The sequence below is a fragment of the Oryctolagus cuniculus genome, chromosome 16, assembly GCF_051225735.1.
Source record: "Oryctolagus cuniculus isolate XC-2025 breed Fujian yellow rabbit chromosome 16, ASM5122573v1, whole genome shotgun sequence".
NCBI classification, from domain to species: domain Eukaryota; kingdom Metazoa; phylum Chordata; class Mammalia; order Lagomorpha; family Leporidae; genus Oryctolagus; species Oryctolagus cuniculus.
Genome location: NC_142882.1, coordinates 40,534,905 through 40,553,948, shown reverse-complemented (window position 1 = coordinate 40,553,948; position 19,044 = coordinate 40,534,905). Strand labels below are relative to the sequence as shown.

Here is a 19,044-nt window from a genome sequence, read left to right as displayed (position 1 = left end):
CATACCTGGCTCTAGGTCATGATTACACCTTCCTGCTACTGCAGATCCCGTCAGTGATAGCTCCAGGACTTGGGTCCATGCCACCCACATGGGGAGACTTGGATGGAGTTGCTGGCCTTTGGCTTTGGCCCTAGCCCAGTCTCAGCTATTGTGGGCATCTGGGTAGTGAATCAACCAGTGGGAGCTCCCCTCTGCTCTCTCTCTCGCTCTCTGACTCTTTTTCTCTGACTCTCTACCTGCGGAAAGAAAAAAGAGGGAAGGGAGGAAAAGGAAGGAAGGAAGGAAGGAAGGAAGGAAGGAAGGAAGGAAGGAAGGAAGGAAGGAAGGAAGCAGAGGAGAGGAGAGGAGAGGAGCAACTCTGACTAACTTATGGGGTCTTGGGTTTGGGTGGGGTGGGGGGACAGCTACAGGAAAGTCCGGAAGAGCAGAGAAGGAGCAGGTGCATGATTTGAGCTTCCTAAGACCTAGATGCTCACCAAGAGGAGGAGGACTCAGAAGGAGACCTTATTATAAGCACCAGCCCTCTAACAACTGTAGGAGGGAGACTAGAGAGGGAAGGACGAGGAAAAAGCCAGGCTCGAACACACATTCTCACGCCTGGACAAGCGCCTGCAGGTGTGGCCAGAGAAGAAGGAAACCTTAGAGTTAAAGCTGATGTCCCCAGGTAGGGTCAGTGCCCCTGGTCCCAGTGACCGTGGCCTCAGCTCAGGAAGCCTGGTTCTGCTTAGCTGCTCAGTAGATTTGGAAATATGGTGTGATTTTAGGCACTGTTTCTGTGAATAAAATCCCTGCACTGGAAAAAATGTCATCCATAGTAAGTTGGGGTGCATAGTTTCCATTAGATTACATTTCCAAATGAATATTCAAGAACACCCAGCTAATGATGTTTAGAATTATGGCCATGGATATAATTATTAGCAATGAAGGAAGTGCTTTTCATAAATGAAAACTATTTCTCAAAAGAAATTTTATTAAGCAAAGTCACTGACTCTTTCCTCCTTATTTCCCATTTAAACAGTCCCAGATGTGTCTGTGTATTGTCCAAGGAATTTCTAACTCTGCCTTCTAAGGGTGCTCGATTCTAATTCGATCCTGAACCGTGCACAATGTTTTATTCCTAATAGGTAGCTTCTGTGAGGTTGTACACCCTGATCACAGCAGCATATAAATTTTTTTTAATCTTTTATTTAATGAATATAAATTTCCAAAGTACGACTCATGTGTTACAATGGCTTCCCCCCCATACCGTCCCTCCCACCCACAACCCTCCCCTTTCCCACTCCCTCTCCCCTTCCATTCACATCAAGATTCATTTTCGATTATCTTAATATACAGAAGATCAGCTTAGTATACCTTAAGTAAGTATTTCAACAGTTTGCTCCCACACAGAAACATAAAGTGAAAAATAATAGATGATTTTTTTTAAATGATGATGAAATCAGATCAGACCTATTGTCATGTTTAATCCCAGTGAGAGTCAAGTTGGGAATTGATAATTTCTTTTTTTTTTTTTTTTTTTTTTTACAGAAGATCAGTTTAGTGTACATTAAGTAAAGATTTCAGTCGTTTGCACCCCCATAGAAACACAAAGTGAAATATACTGTTTGAGTACTCGTTATAGCATTAAGCCTCAGTGTACAGCACGTTAAGGACAGAGATCCTACATGAGGAGTAAGTGCACAGTGACTCCTGTTGTTGACTTTACCAATTGACACTCCTGTTTATGGCATCAGTAATCTCCCTATGCACCAGTTATGAGTTTCCAAGGCTATGGAAGCCCCTTGAGTTCTCCGACTCTTATCTTGTTTAGACACGGTCATAGTCAAAGTGGAGGTTCTCTCCTCCCTTCAGAGAAAGGCACCTCCCTCTTTGAAGACCTGTTCTTTCCACTGGGATCTCACTCACAGAGATCTTTTTGCCAGAGTGTCTTGGCTTTCCATGCCTGAAATACTCTCATGGGCTTTTCAGCCAGATCCGAGTGCCTTTAGGGCTGATTCTGAGGCCAGAGTGCTATTTAGGACATCCGCCATTCTATGAGTCTGCTGAGTATCTCACTTCCCATGTTGGATCACTCTCCCCTTTATTTATTCTATCGGTTGGTGTTAGCAGATACTAGACTTGTTTATGTGCTCCCTTTGACTCTTAGTCCTTTCATTATGATCAATTGTGAACTGAAATTGATCACTTGCAGTAGTGAGATGGCATTGGCACATGCCACCTTGATGGGATTGAATTGGAATCCCCTGGTATGTTTCCAACTCTACCAATTGGGGCAAGTCAGCCCGAGCATGCCCCAAATTATACATCTCTTCCCTCTCTTATTCCCACTCTTATGTTTAACAGGGATCACATTTCAGTTAATTTTCAACACTTAAGAATAACTGTGTGATAATTACAGAATTAAACCATTCATATTAAGTAGAACAGACAAAAAAAATACTATGAGGGATAATGTATTAAGTTGTCCATTAGCAGTCAGGGCTATGCTGATCAAGTCACCATTTCTCATAGTGTCCATTTCACTTCAGGAGGTTTCCTTTTTGGTGTTCAGTCAGTTGTCACCGATCAGGGAGAACATATGGTATTTGTCCCTTTGGAACTGGCTTACTTCACTCAGCATGATGTGTTCCAGATTCCTCCATTTTATTGCAAATGACTGGATTTTGTTGTTTCTTACTGCGGTATAGTACTCTAAAGAATACATATCCCATAATTTCTTTATCCAGTCTACCGTTGATGGGCATTTAGGTTGGTTCCAGGTCTTGGCTATTGTGAATTGTGCTGCAATAAACATTAGGGTGCAGACCGCTTTTTTGTTTATCAATTTAAACTCCTTTGGGTAAATTCCAAGGAGTGGGATGGCTGGGTCGAACGGTAGGGTTATCTTCAGGTTTCTGAGGAATCTCCAGACTGATTTCCATAGTGGCTTGACCAGTTTGCATTCCCACCAACAGTGGGTTAGTGTCCCTTTTTCCCCACATCCTCGCCAGCATCTGTTGTTGGTAGATTTCTGTATGTGAGCCATTCTAACCGGGGTGAGGTGAAACCTCATTGTGGTTTTGATTTGCATTTCCCTGATTGCTAGTGACCTTGAACATTTTTTCATGTGCCTGTTGGCCATTTGGATTTCCTCTTTTGAAAAATGTCTATTGAAGTCCTTGGCCCATCTCTTAAGTGGGTTGTTGGTTTTGTTTTTGTGGAGTTTCTTGATCTCTTTGTAGATTCTGGTTATTAACCCTTTATCTGTTGCATAGTTTGCAAATATTTTTTCCCATTCTGTCGGTTGTCTCTTCACTCTCCTGACTGTTTCTTTTGCAGTACAGAAACTTCTCAATTTGATGCAATCCCAATAGTTGATTTTGGCTTTGACTGTCTGTGCCTCCCGGGTCTTTTCCAGAAATTCTTTGCCTGTGCCAATATCTTGAAGGGTTTCTCCAATGTTCTCTAATAACTTAATGGTGTCAGGACGTAGATTTAGGTCTTTAATCCACGTTGAGTGGATTTTTGTGTAAGGTGTAAGGTAGGGGTCTTGCTTCATGCTTCTGCACGTGGAAATCCAGTTTTCCCAGCACCATTTATTGAATAGACTGTCCTTGCTCCAGGAATTAGTTTTAGATCCTTGATCAAATATAAGTTGGCTGTAGATGTTTGGGTTGATTTCTGGTGTTTCAATTCTGTTCCATTGGTCTATCCATCTGTTTCTGTACCAGTACCATGCTGTTTTGATTACAACTGCCCTGTAGTATGTCCTGAAGTCTGGTATTGTGATGCCTCCGGCTTTGTTTTTGTTGTACAAGATTGCTTTAGCTATTCGAGGTCTCTTGTGCCTCCATATGAATTTCAGCATCATTTTTTCTAGATCTGAGAAGAATGTCTTTGGTATCTTGATTGGGATTGCATTGAATCTATAAATTGCTTTTGGGAGAATGGACATTTTGATGATGTTGATTCTTCCAATCCATGAGCATGGAAGATTTTTCCATTTTTTGGTATCCTCTTCTATTTCTTTCTTTAAGGTTTTGTAATTTTCATCGTAGAGATCTTTAACGTCCTTGGTTAAGTTTATTCCAAGGTATTTGATTGTTTTTGTAGCTATTGTGAATGGGATTGATCTTAGCAGCTCTTTCTCAGTCATGGCATTGCTTGTGTATACAAAGGCTGTTGATTTTTGTGCATTGATTTTATATCCTGCCACTTTGCCAAACTCCTCTATGAGTTCCAATAGTCTCTTAGTAGAGTTCTTTGTATCCTCTAAGTACAGAATCATATCTTCTGCAAAGAGGGATAGTTTGACTTCTTCCTTCTTGATTTGTATTCCTTTGATTTCTTTTTCTTGTCTGATGGCTCTGGCTAAAACTTCCAGAACTATGTTAAATAGCAGTGGTGAGAGTGGGCATCCCTGCCTGGTGCCAGATTTCAGTGGAAATGCTTCCAACTTTTCCCCATTCAATAGGATGCTGGCTGTGGGTTTTTTATAAATTGCTTTGATTATATTGAGGAATGTTCCTTCTATACCCAATTTGCTTAGAGTTTTCATCATGAAAGGGTGTTGAATTTTATCAAATGCTTTCTCTGCATCAATTGAGATAATCATATGGTTTTTCTTCTGCAGTCTGTTAATGTGGTGAATCACATTGATTGATTTGCGAATGTTGAACCATCCCTGCATACCAGGGATGAATCCCACTTGGTCTGGGTGGATGATTTTCCTGATGTGTTGTTGTATTCTATTGGCCAGAATTTTATTGAGGATTTTTGCGTCTATGTTCATCAGGGATATTGGTCTGTAATTTTCTTTCAGTGCTGCATCTTTCTCTGGCTTAGGGATTAAGGTGATGCTGGCTTCATAGAAAGAATTTGGGAGGATTCCCTCTTTTTCGATTGTTCTGAATAGTTTGAGAAGAAATGGGATTAGTTCTTCTTTAAATGTCTGGTAGAATTCAGCAGTGAATCCATCTGGTCCTGGGCTTTTCTTTGTTGGGAGGGCCTTTATTACTGTTTCAATTTCTGTTTCAGTTATGGGTCTATTTAGGTTTTCGATGTCTTCATGGTTCAATTTTGGTAGATTGCATGTGTCCAGGAATCTATCCATTTCTGATAGGTTTTCCTGTTTGCTGGCATACAGGTCCTTGTAGTAATTTCTGATGATTCTTTTTATTTCTGTGGTGTCTGTTGTTACGTTTCCTTTTTCATCTCTGATTTTATTGATTTGGGTCTTTTCTCTTCTTTTTTTAGTTAGTTGGGCCAATGGGGTGTCAATTTTGTTTATTTTTTCAAAAAACCAGCTTCTCGCTTGGCTGATTTTTTGTAATGTTTTTTTGGATTCAATCCTGTTAATTTCTTCTCTGGTTTTAATTATTTCTCTTCTCCTACTAGATTTGGGTTTGGTTTGCTGCAGTTTTTCTAGGTCCTTGAGGTGCGCTGAAAGCTCATTTATTTGGTACCTTTCCAATTTCTTGGTATAGGCACCTATTGCTATAAATTTGCCTCTCAATACTGCTTTTGCTGTATCCCATAAGTTTTGATATGTTGTGTTGTTGTCTTCATTTACTTCCAGAAAGTTTTTGATTTCTCTTTTGATTTCTTGAATGACCCAGTGTTCATTCAGGAGCATGTTGTTCAGTCTCCATGTGTTTGCGTACTTTCTGGGATTTCCTGAGTTGCTAATTTCCAGCTTCATCCTGCTGTGGTCTGAGAAGCTGCATGGTATGATTCTAATTCTTTTAAATTTGCTGAGACTTGCTTTATGGCCTAGTATGTGGTCAATCCTAGAGAAGGTTCCATGCGCTGCTGAGAAGAATGTGAAGTCTGTAGATGTAGGGTTGAAAGTTCTGTAGATATCTGTTAGATCCATTTGGGCAATAGTGTCAATTAAATCTGCTGTTTCCTTGTTGATCTTCTGTCCGGATGATCTGTCTATTTCTGAGAGTGGAGTATTGAAGTCCCCCAGTACTATTGTATTGGAATCTAAATCTCCCTTTAAGTCTCTTAACATATCTTTTAAATAGACCGGTGCCCTGTAATTAGGTGCATATACATTTATAATAGTTACATCTTCCTGTTGAATTGAACCCTTAATCATTATATAGTGTCCCTCTTTGTCTCTCTTAACAGTTTTTGTATTAAAGTTTATTTTGTCTGATATTAATATGGCTACACCTGCTTTTTTTTGGTTTCTGTTGGCATGGAATATCTTTTTCCAACCTTTCACTTTCAGTCTGCATGCCTCTTTGTTAGAGAGATGTATTTCTTGTAGGCAACAAATAGTTGGGTTGTGTTCTGTGAGCCAGTCAGCTAAACGGTGTCTTTTAACTGAAGAATTCAGACCATTAATGTTCAATGTGACTATTGATACATAGTGACTTTGCCCTGCCATTTTCCCGGAAATATTTTCTAGTATATGCTTTGAGCTTCCCATGCTCTTTTACTGGTAGGTGTTCTTTCTTTCCCTTCTTTCATATTGATGGCCGTGTTTCTGTGTTTCTGAGTGTAGCACATCTTTAAGTATCTTTTGCAGGGCCGGACGAGTGGCCACAAAGTCTTTCAATTTCTGTTTGCTATGAAAGGTCTTTATTTCACCTTCATTCACAAATGAGAGCTTGGCAGGATATAATATTCTGGGCTGGCAATTTTTCTCTCTTAGCACCTGTGCTATGTCTCGCCATTCCCTCCTAGCTTGTAGGGTTTCTGATGAGAAGTCAGCTGTGAGTCTGATTGGAGATCCTCTGAGAGTAATCTGACGTTTCTCTCTTGCACATTTTAGGATCTTTTCTTTATGTTTCACTGTGGTAAGTTTAATTACCACGTGTCGTGGTGAGGATCTCTTTTGGTCATGTTTATTGGGGGTTCTATGAGCTTCCTGTACTAGGATATCTCTGTCCTTCTCCAAACCTGGAAAGTTCTCTGCTAGTATCTCACTAAAAAGGCCTTCCAATCCTTTCTCTCTCTCCATGCCTTCAGGAACTCCTAGAACTCGAATGTTGGTTTTTTTAATAGTATCCTGTAGATTCCCAACAATATTTTTTAGGTTTCTAATTTCCTCTTCTTTTCTTTGGTTTGACTGTATGTTTTCCTGTGCTCTATCTTCTAAGTCCGATATTCTCTCTTCTGCTTCACCCATTCTGTTTTTAAGGCTTTCTAATGTGTTTGTCATTTGATCTATTGAGCTCTTCATTTCATTTTGATTTCTCTTCACTATAACACTTTCCTGTTCTACTAGTTTCTGAGTTTCATTTTGACTCTTCCTTAAAATTTCGTTTTCACGAGAGAGATTTTCAATCTTGTCCATTAAGGATTTCTGAAGTTCAAGGATTTGCTTTTGAAAACTTCTAAATGTTCTTATCATAAATTTTTTGAAATCCGTATCTTGCATTTCTTCTATCTCATCATCTTCATACTCTTGGCTTGGGGTGTTTTGCTTATTTGGAGGCATCATAGTGTCATCGTTGATCTTGCTCCCTCTATTTCTGTGTTTGTTACTCGGCATAGTTAATTCTTCTTGCGTCACTGTGCGTTTTTTTTTTTTTTTTTTTTTTTTTTATACTGTGTCCGTGTTAAGTGGACTGCCTGCTGTTGGAGGAGCCTTGGAGGCTTGAGATGGGTGCGGCCTGAGAGCTCTGCCTGGTTCTTCCAGGTTAAGGGTGTGCAAAGGTGACACCCTCAGGTTATGCGTGGTAAATCGCTCTCTTTTTATTTATTTATTTATTTTATTTATTCAGGGGGTAAGTAACACCGCAGGGCACGGCTGTGCAGAATTGATGGTATTTAGCTTCCAGTCTTTGGCTCCTCTGGACTCCCACTGGGTTGCCTAGGCTACTGAATTGTAGTGACTCAGTTCCTTAGCTCTCCCCCATTGATATGTAAATCCAGAGAGCAGGCCTGCTCTTTGTCTCTTGGGAATTCTTCTAGCCTCCCAGTCTTGTAACCTTTGCAAGGTTAGGGGGAAGAGAAACCCCGAAGTTTTTTTTTCCTTCTTTCTGGTAGTGAGTTTGCTGCACTTTCTGGCCCCCCTCTAGATTCTGACCCCCGTTTCCCCACCAATGTCTCGGGTTATTGAGCTCACCTCCCCTTCCAGCGCCGATGTGTGGACTCGGAGCCCTGAGCGTCCCAAGTCTCCCCGCTGTTGTCTGTGTGGCATGCACTCCCCTTGGAGCACTGGGGCTTCTGCGGCTCGGTCCCGCGACTTGGCTTCCGCGCGGTGGGCGACCTTGTTCTCCCAGTAGGTCCTCCGATTCACGATTCCCGTGCAATTTTTTCCTGGTTCTTTTTTCTGCAGCTACCGTAACTCCCCTTTTATTAAACTAAATTTTCTGGACTCAGCAGCATATAAATTAACATGACCCTGCCCAGATGTTGACCATGAATAACTCCTGCTTTTGAGGAACACACACACACACACACACACACACAGGGGAGGGCACCTCTCCCAGTGGTTAAAATGCTGCGTGACACTCCCGTATCCTGTATCAAATGCCAGGGTTCAATTCCTATCAAGCTCCTGACTCCGTCCTCCTGCTAATGCAGACTCTCGGAGGCAGCAGTGATGGGTCAGGTATTTGAGTTCCTGACACCCATGCGGGAGACCTGGATTGCGTTTCCAACACTCAGCTTCAACCCTGGAGTGGTCCTAGTCATTGTGACCATTTGGGGAGTGAACCAGGGAATGGGAGCTCTCTCTGTCTTTTAATTTGCCTGTCTCTCAAGTGAATAAATAAATTGCTTTTTAACACATGGAAAAATATTATTTCCTGAAGCACTTGTTGTGGAAGGGTAGGTAGACAGGGGGAGGAGCTGAGGTCTGACAAATTGAGCAGAACCACTGTTGGGCAGCTCCTGCCAACCTGTGCTGCAGTGGGGCTCACTGATTGACAGTCCCAGCCAACTGATGCAGGCAGCTGATTGACAGCTGCGGGCACCACTCCGAAGGCTCTGGCTGCCAACTTGCCTTGGGACAGCTGGGCCTGCCCACATGGCAGCCCAGCCTGGCTTGTGTGACAGCTCTCTTTTCTGTGCACCACTCAAGCCTCCCTGGTGTCTCATTGTCCAAACCCGCCTTCTCTGCACCACAAACCTCTCCCCCTTTCCGTGGGGTCAGAAACCCCAAGTTCCTGGGGCCGGCGCTGTGGCATAGCTGTTAAAGCTACCATGTGCAGTGCCAGCATCCTATATGGGCGCCAGTTTGAGTCCCAGCTGCTCCACTTCCAGTCCATCTCTCTGCTATGGCCTGGAAAGGCAGTGGAAGATGGCCCATGTCCTTGGGCCCATGCAGCCCCATGGGAGACCTGGAAGAAGCTCCTGGCTCCTGGCTTCAGAGTAGCATAGCTCAGGCCTTTGTAGCCATCTGGGGAGTGAGCCAGTGGATGGAAGACCTCTCTCGCTTTTTTCTGCCTCTTGCTCTCTGTAACTCTGCCTTTCAAATAAATAAATAAATAACTAGTTTAACAAAAGAAACCCCAAGTTCCACAAATGTAGAACCAGAGCTAGCTTAAAATATCCAAATGAGTAGAGAATGTTTTCCTCCAGAATGTGTCCCCTCAGTAACCTTTGGATCATACAATATCACTTCAATAAAATTACCAGGGGAAACGCTCCGAGTCTCATCATGCACCTGTTGCTACAACACTTCCAGTATTTTCCAAAAGTGGCACAGAACTGGGCAGTACTCAAACCCACCCCAAAATGCACTCCCTTTTGAATATTCAATACACTGCTGAGTATGACATCACCCACTGTAGTCCAGGTGGTGTATGTGGATGGTCTGAACTTGTTGGCAAGGGTTTTTCCTTTGTTGAGGGTGTTTTGCATTGTGAGGGGATTTTGTTGAGCCTTTTTGTGTTTTTGCTGTTTGTTCTCTCTCTCTCTCTCTCTCCACCCTGCCCCCGATCTTGTTTCTTGAGCATACACTTTTGCTCTGCTCTAAATAAACCCTGCTTTCCCTAGCAGTTTGATGCACAAGAGTGAGAAGAACCTGGATGAGCCCAGCTGGGGACCCCGCAGCCCACGACACTTCCAGGTGAGTGTAAGGCAGGAAGCACATGAAAGCTCTTCAGTGTTTCAGATCTGAGGCAGGATGCCTCCCCCGGTCTTTAAGTTAACATGGGGGTATTTACAGTTATGCAGAACTCAAGTTGTCCATGCGGTCTTCAGAAGAATTGGAGCAGTCACTATGAACAATTTAATTGCTGTCACCAAGCTATTACTTTCTCTATGAAAAATAAGTTTCTAGCCACTGAAAGGGTAATCAGATTTCATTTAGTTTCCTTTCATAAAATATAAACCAACCCATAGATGTCTCAGTCTCTAAAATGCTTAGATTTAATATTAGGCTCCCTTAAGCTGTCTTATGCGCCCCTGCATTGCAATGTTTTATTATTGGGTGCACAATGGCACCATGCATGCATCACTGAGCACACAACAGAGGAAAAGAAGAATGAACAAAGGAAGAAAATAGAAAGAATTAAAGATAGAAGAGAGGGAGGGAGAGGAAGGCAGGTGGGATGTCCAGAGGGATGTGGACACAGGCACTCTGGGCTGCCCACTAACGCTAAATACCCTTTCCACCTTTTGAACCGGCCCCACACTGTGAGTCTCACCTCCCCAAAGTAGAAATAAACACAGAACCTCCAGGGTCCCTGCCAAGCAGCATGAACAGCACGCAGAAGGCTGTAGGCGCCTGTGGGGCTGAGCCCTCCTGGCTGCTGGCTCTTCCCTGCCCTTTTCCAACACTGCCCCCCTTTACGAAAATAAAGAGCCTGGCTACCCCTCCTCATTTCCCTATGATTCCCCACTTGTCCTGCTCATCATGCGTGGCTCACTTGATTCCCGTGTGTTTTCTTCTGTGCATTATTTCTCTATGCCATGATGTTGGGCTAAAATCATGTGAACTCTCAATGCAGCTTAGAACTGCTTGAGAAATTTCACATACACAATGTCCCGGCTACTTAATTTTTAACACAATATGTCAGCCTGTTTGGTTGTACCTCATGCTGGAATAAGCACTCAATGAGTAAATGTGATATTCAGTGGATTTCAGCTCAACGAAAATAAATAATTAAAATCTACTCATGGCATAGCATTGGAAGGAGTGTTTACACAGTTTGAAACCACAGTCCCTTCCCATTATTCCTTTATGTCCATTCCTACCAAGTACCCGAACAAACAGAAGTGAAATAGAATTTTGCAGTAGGTGTACTTCACATGAATATGAACACATAACATTGCTGACAGGATTCTGAGCCGCCATTTGAGCTGTTTTGCATTATTCAATGCAATTCACTCATCCAAGAGAAGAGAAGTCCCTTCTACTTTCATGATCTCTAATTAGATGGATCAATAGAATGGCTCCCACACTATGGAAGGCCATTAAAATCTGCTAATTAATCAAAAGCAAAGCTCATCAAAGCTTGGAGTACATTTATTGTGCTTCATTTTCTACCATTAGCAGTTCTGAAACTGAAGAGCATTCATTTCCAATTTTGCCTTTGTCTAATTAATTTAATGATGCCACAGTTTGTTTTTATCATGAAGCAGTTACACACAATGCCCACAACCACTAACTGTGAGGCAGTAGAGTCACACGCTCCAGACTAACTTGGCACCTGTCTCATTGGAATTGGACCGATTGGTTTTCTGCCCTGTGGGCAGTGCCGGCCAATGAGCAGTCCATGAAGCCCTTGGCAAACAGAACCCGGCTACACATGAAACCATGGATTTGCAGCCTCCAAGAATCAGTCAGCTGTGAAGAAAGTTTCAAAGGCCCAAGGCATTGCAGCAATCCTGATGTGAGGCATATTGCAAACACCTGCACTTAGTTTTTATTAAGCTTACGGTGACTTTCATTTATATTCAGGCCCTCCCACCTCCCCCCACCAAATGTAAGTGTGTACATGCATATAGATGCATACTATATAGTCCACCTCCCCCCACCATATGTAAGTGTGTACATACATATAGATGCATACTATATAGTCTTCACAACCCTCAATTGTCAGATGTTTGAGGAAGAAATGAAAACCCAGGAAAATGCCTATTGATGTCTTCATGTAAAATAACACTGCAGATTCTAGTCCAGAAGTTGTTTTAGGGGGTAGCCTCTCCGCTTTATACTTTCCACTCAAATATACACTTCCACTTCCATTTAGTCAACAGAATTTCTAGGCAAAAATTAGGTCCAAGTTCCCTGGAGACATAATTAAAGAATATTGTCCTTATATTTCTAATAGTACAGAAGACAGGCAACAAAAGCAGTGTCAAAAATTATGCAGGACGTGGTCTGACAGAAAGGATAAAATGCTCCCAGTCAGGTGTCTGGGTCCTACTGAGTGGAGCTATTAAAGGAGGTGACTCTTAGGTCCCTCACTAAGCTCTTGAAGGTAAAGAAAGAGTTAACCCAAGCAAAACTCAAGGTGAGCGTGTGGGGAAGATGAGACTGCAGGACAAGGGGATGGGTTTTCCAGAACTCTATGAGCATCCCCACATATCCCAAAAAAGCCACCTTCGCTGTGTGGTTCTCGGGGCCTGAAATCATGCAAGCTCCACCCTCATCAAGACACAGTACTTTACAAAGAAAGGTTATTACTTTCTTCTGATGAATAGAATACAGGAGTTCTGACATGACAACTGTGTTGTGAGGGTGTGGCAATTTCAAAGTTGTTGACAGAGCCTCTGATAAAACATCAGGGAGAGAGGAAGGGAGGTGGTGCAGCTGAACAGAGGGTCCTTCCAGGGGTGGTCATTTTAGTACCAATGATCAGATTACTGAAACAAAAACAGAACACTGCTCCTGGAATGCAAAATGCTGAGCCTCTTCACTCGCATTATATGGGTCATGTTTTCATTGTGGATTTCTGTTCAAATCCTACATTTAAATACAGTTTAGCAACTTGATCCATGAGGGCTCTGACTCACCTGATGAAGGCCAGAAGAGGCACAATCAAGGAAGAGGAGTCTCCCGAGAAGTCAGGCTAAGGAAACACACAACATGATGGCTGTTGAGAAGAGAACAAAATAACAAACCTTAGGAAGAAAGCAGCAAAGGAAGAACCTTTCTGTAAGGAAATTTTGGTTCTGAATTCGACAGACTGAATACATTCTCAGAGTATGAGATGGCATTTAGTGTTGGAGACGGTCATAAGAAAAACAGGATCTAATGAAAAATTAAAACATTTCTGGACGCTTTCTATTAATATGGATTATCAAATTTTCTAATAAATATGGTAAAAACACATCCTATGACTTTCTCCCTTACTTTTGAGGACTTCTATGCTAAATATGTCATCTTTGGTTGACTATATTGGTATACAATTAAATTGATTTTTCTTTTCCCCTAAACTGCATTTTCTGTGATATTTTTTCATTTACATTGCCAATTTAGTATTTTTTTGGTTCAGGGAAAGTTATTATAAGCATTAAGACTACCACTCATGGTTCTAATTTTTCCATATGTATTAATTTAGTCAAAAGAGGGGTGTTTGAGAAAACCAAAATTGACTTCAGTCTAGTGCATGCATATGTGTTTTTTCAGCAGATTTTTCTCATTTCTAAATCAGAAATGTTAGTGACATATACTTACTTAGCTATTGTTCTACCAGCCGGTACAAATGCTTTTTCATGAAATCCCAGTAGAAAAATTGAAAAGTAAGTGCATCATTCTACAATCCCAAAAGCTGTTACTTAAAAGTTTAACACTTTTCTAAATGGGTGTAATGGTCCTTTTAAGTATATCAAAAAGCAAATTAAAAAAAGAATGCATTTCAACATAAGTAATGCCATTTTCTATGCATGAAATTAGGTGATCTATACATGTATATGTGTGTGTGCATGGGTGACAATACCAGCAGTATTTAAGAAAATATTTATGAAAGATGGCAATCGGAAATGTCAAAATCTTTCCTGTGATAATCAAACAATATTACTACAGCCATAAAGGATGTACATACACTTATACTTAACAGTTATGATATAGGGAGGCAATCAGGAAGATAGGATTAGATTCTTTAGATTAGTGAGCTGGAGACCAGGACCCCCTCTTGTCCCTACCTGATCTCACATGTGTACACCCACCTGCCAATCAGACTATGTAACCACTCCCCTTTTGTAAGTGAATAAGAGGCTTAGAGAGCCCTGGACCTGTCCTGTTCTCCCTGTTCTCTCACAGGCTGCCTGTATTTGAGGCTGATTCAGCCCGTGCCATGCCACATGCATCTCTGGCCTGTTGACTCCTGCAAGTGGCCCCTGGTCTGCCCTTTGCCTGGTATAGAACTCCTGGTTTAAATTTCTGACCCCCTTCTCCCTTAAATAAAGCTCTCACATTCCTGTGTATTTCTCTCTCTCTAAATAAATAAATCTTAAACCTTACCATGTTGCCTGTCTCATTTGTGTCTTAGCTTAGAATATCTCTCTTAGCTTAAGACAAGAACCCTGGCCGGCGCCGCGGCTCACTAGGCTAATCCTCCGCATTGCGGTGCTGGCACACCGGGTTCTAGTCCCGGTCAGGGCGCCAGATTCTGTCCCAGTTGCCCCTCTTCCAGGCCAGCTCTCTGCTGTGGCCAGGGAGTGCAGTGGAGGATGGCCCAAGTGCTTGGGCCCTGTACCCGCATGGGAGACCAGGATAAGTACCTGGCTCCTGCCATCAGATCAGCACGGTGCGCTGGCCACAGCGCACCAGCCGTGGCGGCCATTGGAGGGTGAACCAATGGCAAAAGGAAGACCTCTCTGTCTCTCTCTCTCACTTTCCACTCTGCCTGTCAAAAAAAAAAAAAAAAAAGACAAGAACCCTAATCATTAATTTTAACATATGTTCCCTGATAACAGATCTACTACCAAGAATGTTTTCCAGTTGATAATGAAATTATACATATCTTTAAAATTACAATGTATGATCAATATTATATTACAAAGCACTAACTGATTAATTAGAAATATCCTTGTGTACCTAATGCCAAAATAGAGACCCTGATTTATTTATTTTCATATTCTTTGTGACTAGGGGAATGCGTACTGATTCTCATTATTTGATCTGAATAGCTAAGCAATAAATATTAGTTAGCACAGAAAGAAAAAGAAGAATTGATTGATTAGAGATGAGATGGTTATTTTATTATTTCAAAAACTACATTGAGGATGACCACAATAGAAACTTCATTTTTTCACAGATTTCAAGGTTTGGTTATATTACTGGTATAATTTCCCTTTTGAATAATCTTGAAATTTCTCAAAGATTTTGAACAAGTTAAAGAGCTTAAATATGTGACTTTAAATTAGATGAATATAATTTAATTGCTTCTCTGCTGCCAAAGAGCATGATATTGCCTGAGGCCCTTACATCTCACTTCTTACCAGGAAGATTAATGTAAAATTCCATGAGGGTCACCTGATAGTATGAACTAAGTAAACATTAATTTTGTAGAGATTTAAATGGTCATTATGAAGAATCACATACTCGGAGCCAAGAGACAGCTAAACATTTCCCTTCCAGACCACACATTTGCTAGATTACAGATGGGTGGGCAACGGCACATTTTGGGAACCAAAGGAAGACTCTATGTCCTAAGCACATTGAACAGGAGAGAGGGAAAGCGACCAGGATTGTATTTTCTCTGGAGAGACTATGTTCACCACGAAACACTTTCAAAGATCTTACTCTTCAAATTGAAAAGCAAAGTTGAAGTGAATGCTTAGCTAGCGGTTAAGACAACCACATCCTACACTGATGTGCCCGGGTTTGATTCCCAGCTCTGACTCTTGACTCCAGCTTTCTGCTAAAGTAGTCCCTGGGAGACAACCTTGGTGACTCAAGTAATTGGATTCCTGGCACCCACTTGTGAAACCCTGGTTGCCTTTGCATCTCCCAGCTTTGGCCTGGCCCTGTCCCAGCCGTTTCTGGTGTTTGGGGAGTGAATTTGCAGCTGACATCTCCCTCTCCCCCCACCCCATTCCTTTCATTTGTCAAAGAAACAAAAAGGAAAAATGAAGACTGATGTGATCAGGTATTGCTTTTAAAAGTGAGTGCTACAATAAAAAGAGGAAAATACAGGTTTGAGGAAACCAGACAAGGACCGCTCCTAACATGTTTTAGAGATTGTTGGAGACACCTTGAATTCGTGGGACACATGGAAATGTAGACACAGACTCATTCAGAAGCTCTCTGGGCCTCCTAACTATAAGACTACTGCCTTGATTCTACACTTATGCTTTCCCTATCAACTCTTTTGAATTTTTAATTTCTTGCTAGTTTTCCAATTCCTTCATCCAAGTCTCAATCTAGCTTAGATTCTGCAGTAGCATCTGCGTGATTAGTTTCTGTCATGTCATAAGAGGTCTCAGTAATATATTCTATTTTTAAGCAGAAGCAGGCAGCATAAGGTCTAAACTTTGCAACATAGCTTCAGGGCCCCCATAAATGTCAAGGTCCCTAATTACCTGGAGCCACATCATGAAAACATCTCAGGTCTAATTCTGTGCTCCAACCGTATCGCTTTGTCCAAACTCCCTCTTCTGCTCACAAGTTGGGCCTTGCTCTCATTAGCTTCCAGCCCTTTGCATGTGTTCTTTCCTCTGCCTGCACACTGTGTGGCAGCTACCCACAGACACCCCACAGCCCACGCGCACTTGCAGGGCAGGCAACTCCTGCTGGACCTTCAGCTCTTGGTGTAGAAGTCATGCCCGTCCCTGCAAATCCTGCCTTGGACTTTGACAGGGTCTCCAACCCCTGTCCTCCACACCCTCTGTAGCTCACAGGGTTTATCACACCACCAGGCCCCACCTCTCCCAGCCTCTTGAAGTCAACAATGTGTTTTAATGATCATCATACTACCTTTGTTTTGATGTATAGCGAGGCACTTCAAAAAGTTTGTGGAAAATGTAATTAAAAATACTATTATTTTTGGTGCCAAGAAAATTTAAATCCATGCATATGAGTGGACTTTAAGAAGTTCAAGGGAAGATGTATATTATGGAAAACCTGTGCATAAATTTAAAACTACTTGTGAAAACACATCCCATATATTTTAATTGCATTTTCCACAAACATTCACAGGTATCCAACTATAAAGATGGTTAAGTGATTCAATAAGTGAATGGTGTCTTAAATCCTAAATTAAATCCAGTTTTACCTCTTAGCAGCTGTGTCATCTTAGTGAATCCAGTAGCCCTGTGAACTTCGGTTTCTTTGTCTTTAAAACTGAGACGGTAACACGTAATCTCACTCAACATGGATGAGTCAGTTGAGAATATAGAATGCAGTTTTAAATGAACATGTTAATACAGATGAGACACGGCACTAACTTCTTCATCCCTTGGCTTCTTCCATAAGGGAAGTGAGGCTTGAGGAGGAGTGGCTTAATGGACAGATGAATGAATGAATGAACACCAGGCAGGTGCTCTTTAATTATCAGGTGCTCTTTAATTATCCATTATCAGCAAAGCTTGGTAATGAGCTATTTCTAGTTACCATTGAGCCTTTTATTACCTCACTCAGACACTCCTGATTGTTATCAGTATTATTCATTGTCACTGTAACAACCCAACCTCAGGAACAGATGAGGAAAAGCTCACCGTCTCTCCCCATCTGAGAATGAGCTTCTGATACTGAGAAACAAAAAGAATAACAGTAAATACCACGTGTAAATATAGTCCCTCTTCCCGGAGTTTTATTTTCTCTGTCACTCCTTTAAACAGGCAACTTCCCACACACATCTAGACCTTTATTTTTTCATGTTCTCCAGTCCTTATTTAAAAATAACTTACACTCAAAGAATAATTTCTGTACAAATAACTAACATAGCAAATACAGAAAACATCCAGTGAAAGGCGCATTTCACAAGACCTTGCCAAAGCACGAACTCTAGAGGAAGGATTTGGGAACTCAGGGTTCAGCTGACCCCACTTTGTTCCTTGTGTGAGGCCAGGTTAGGTGCTAATTCAGCGCACACCACGGGAAGTAGCTTCCTGGGGAGGAGTCCTGCTGCTTTCCTGGTCCACCAGGCACTGTGGGTGCAGCAGTGAGGGAAGGTGTGGCAGACGGAGCATCCCATGCTGTTGATTTAATCTCTGCTCATCACGGTGAGTAAACCTTCTTAGAAAGCTTTATAAAGTGAAAACCAGCTTGCCAATTCCCCCTTCCTTTCAGAGAGATGCCTTCAGGCACCTGCTGAAAACCACAGAATTCGTCCTCATTCTAATTCACGCCTTTAACCCTGTTGTATTCCTGTTTCACGTGTAACAGGTTTGATGCTTATTCCCAGTGCGAACTGTGCTTTCAATTCTCATCAACTTCAAGACACACTGAAAAATGGAAAGAAGAGAGAGGATGGTCTCAAGACATAAGAGATTCCAAACATTAACACTTCCTGTTTTTGCTTTGAGTGATAGAGGGAGAGGGGCAGACACTCTTCCATATGCTGCTGCACTCCCCAAGTGCTTGCACTTGGGACTAGGATAGGCTGAATCCCGGAGCCTGGAACTCCCACATGGGCCCTGCTTTCCCAGGGGCTTTTAGCAGGGAGCTGGATGGGAAGCGGAGGAGCAGGATCCCAAACCAGCTCTCCAGAGTTACAAGTGGTAGCTTAAGTCACTGCCCCATAATGCCAGCCCACAAACATTAACACTTTTAAAAATTTTTAACTCTTTATTTATTGGAAAAGCAGAGTTACAGAGAGAGAGAGGCAGAGAAAGATCTTCCACCCTCAAATAACTGCAATGGTTAGGATTGGGCCAGGCTGGAGCCCGGAGCTTCATCCAGTCTCACAAATGGGTGCAGGGGGCCACGCACTTGGGCCATCTTCTGCCAATTTTCCGGGTACATAAGTAGGGAGCATGATCAAAAGTGGAGCAGCTGGGACTCAAATCACCCAAATGGCATTGAAGATGGCAGTTTAACCCACTGTACCAACACAACACCAGCTCCAAACATTATTACTTTTTTAAAAAAATCATAGTCATTAGTCATTTTTTCTCATCTCTTGTGTATATTTTAAAACATGGGTTTATTAGATTCTTTAAAAGTCCTCCAGGAGAGTCAGAGGGTGCCTCTTGCCACACAGAACC

The 19,044-nt window shown here is 42.1% G+C and overlaps 1 long non-coding RNA gene across 2 annotated transcripts in view; it reads right to left on the bottom strand.

Moving 5' to 3' along the window:
- LOC149121697 (uncharacterized) overlaps positions 1 to 17,426 on the bottom strand; it is a 58,369-nt gene extending 40,943 nt beyond the window's left edge. For both annotated transcript variants that reach the window (XR_016223075.1, XR_016223074.1), the window contains exons 1-2: positions 17,112 to 17,426; positions 12,907 to 12,986 (exon numbers count right to left, since the gene is read on the bottom strand). This is a non-coding gene — a long non-coding RNA (uncharacterized LOC149121697). The remainder of the gene's footprint in view (positions 1 to 12,906; positions 12,987 to 17,111) is intronic.
- Positions 17,427 to 19,044: the final 1,618 nt, after the last annotated feature.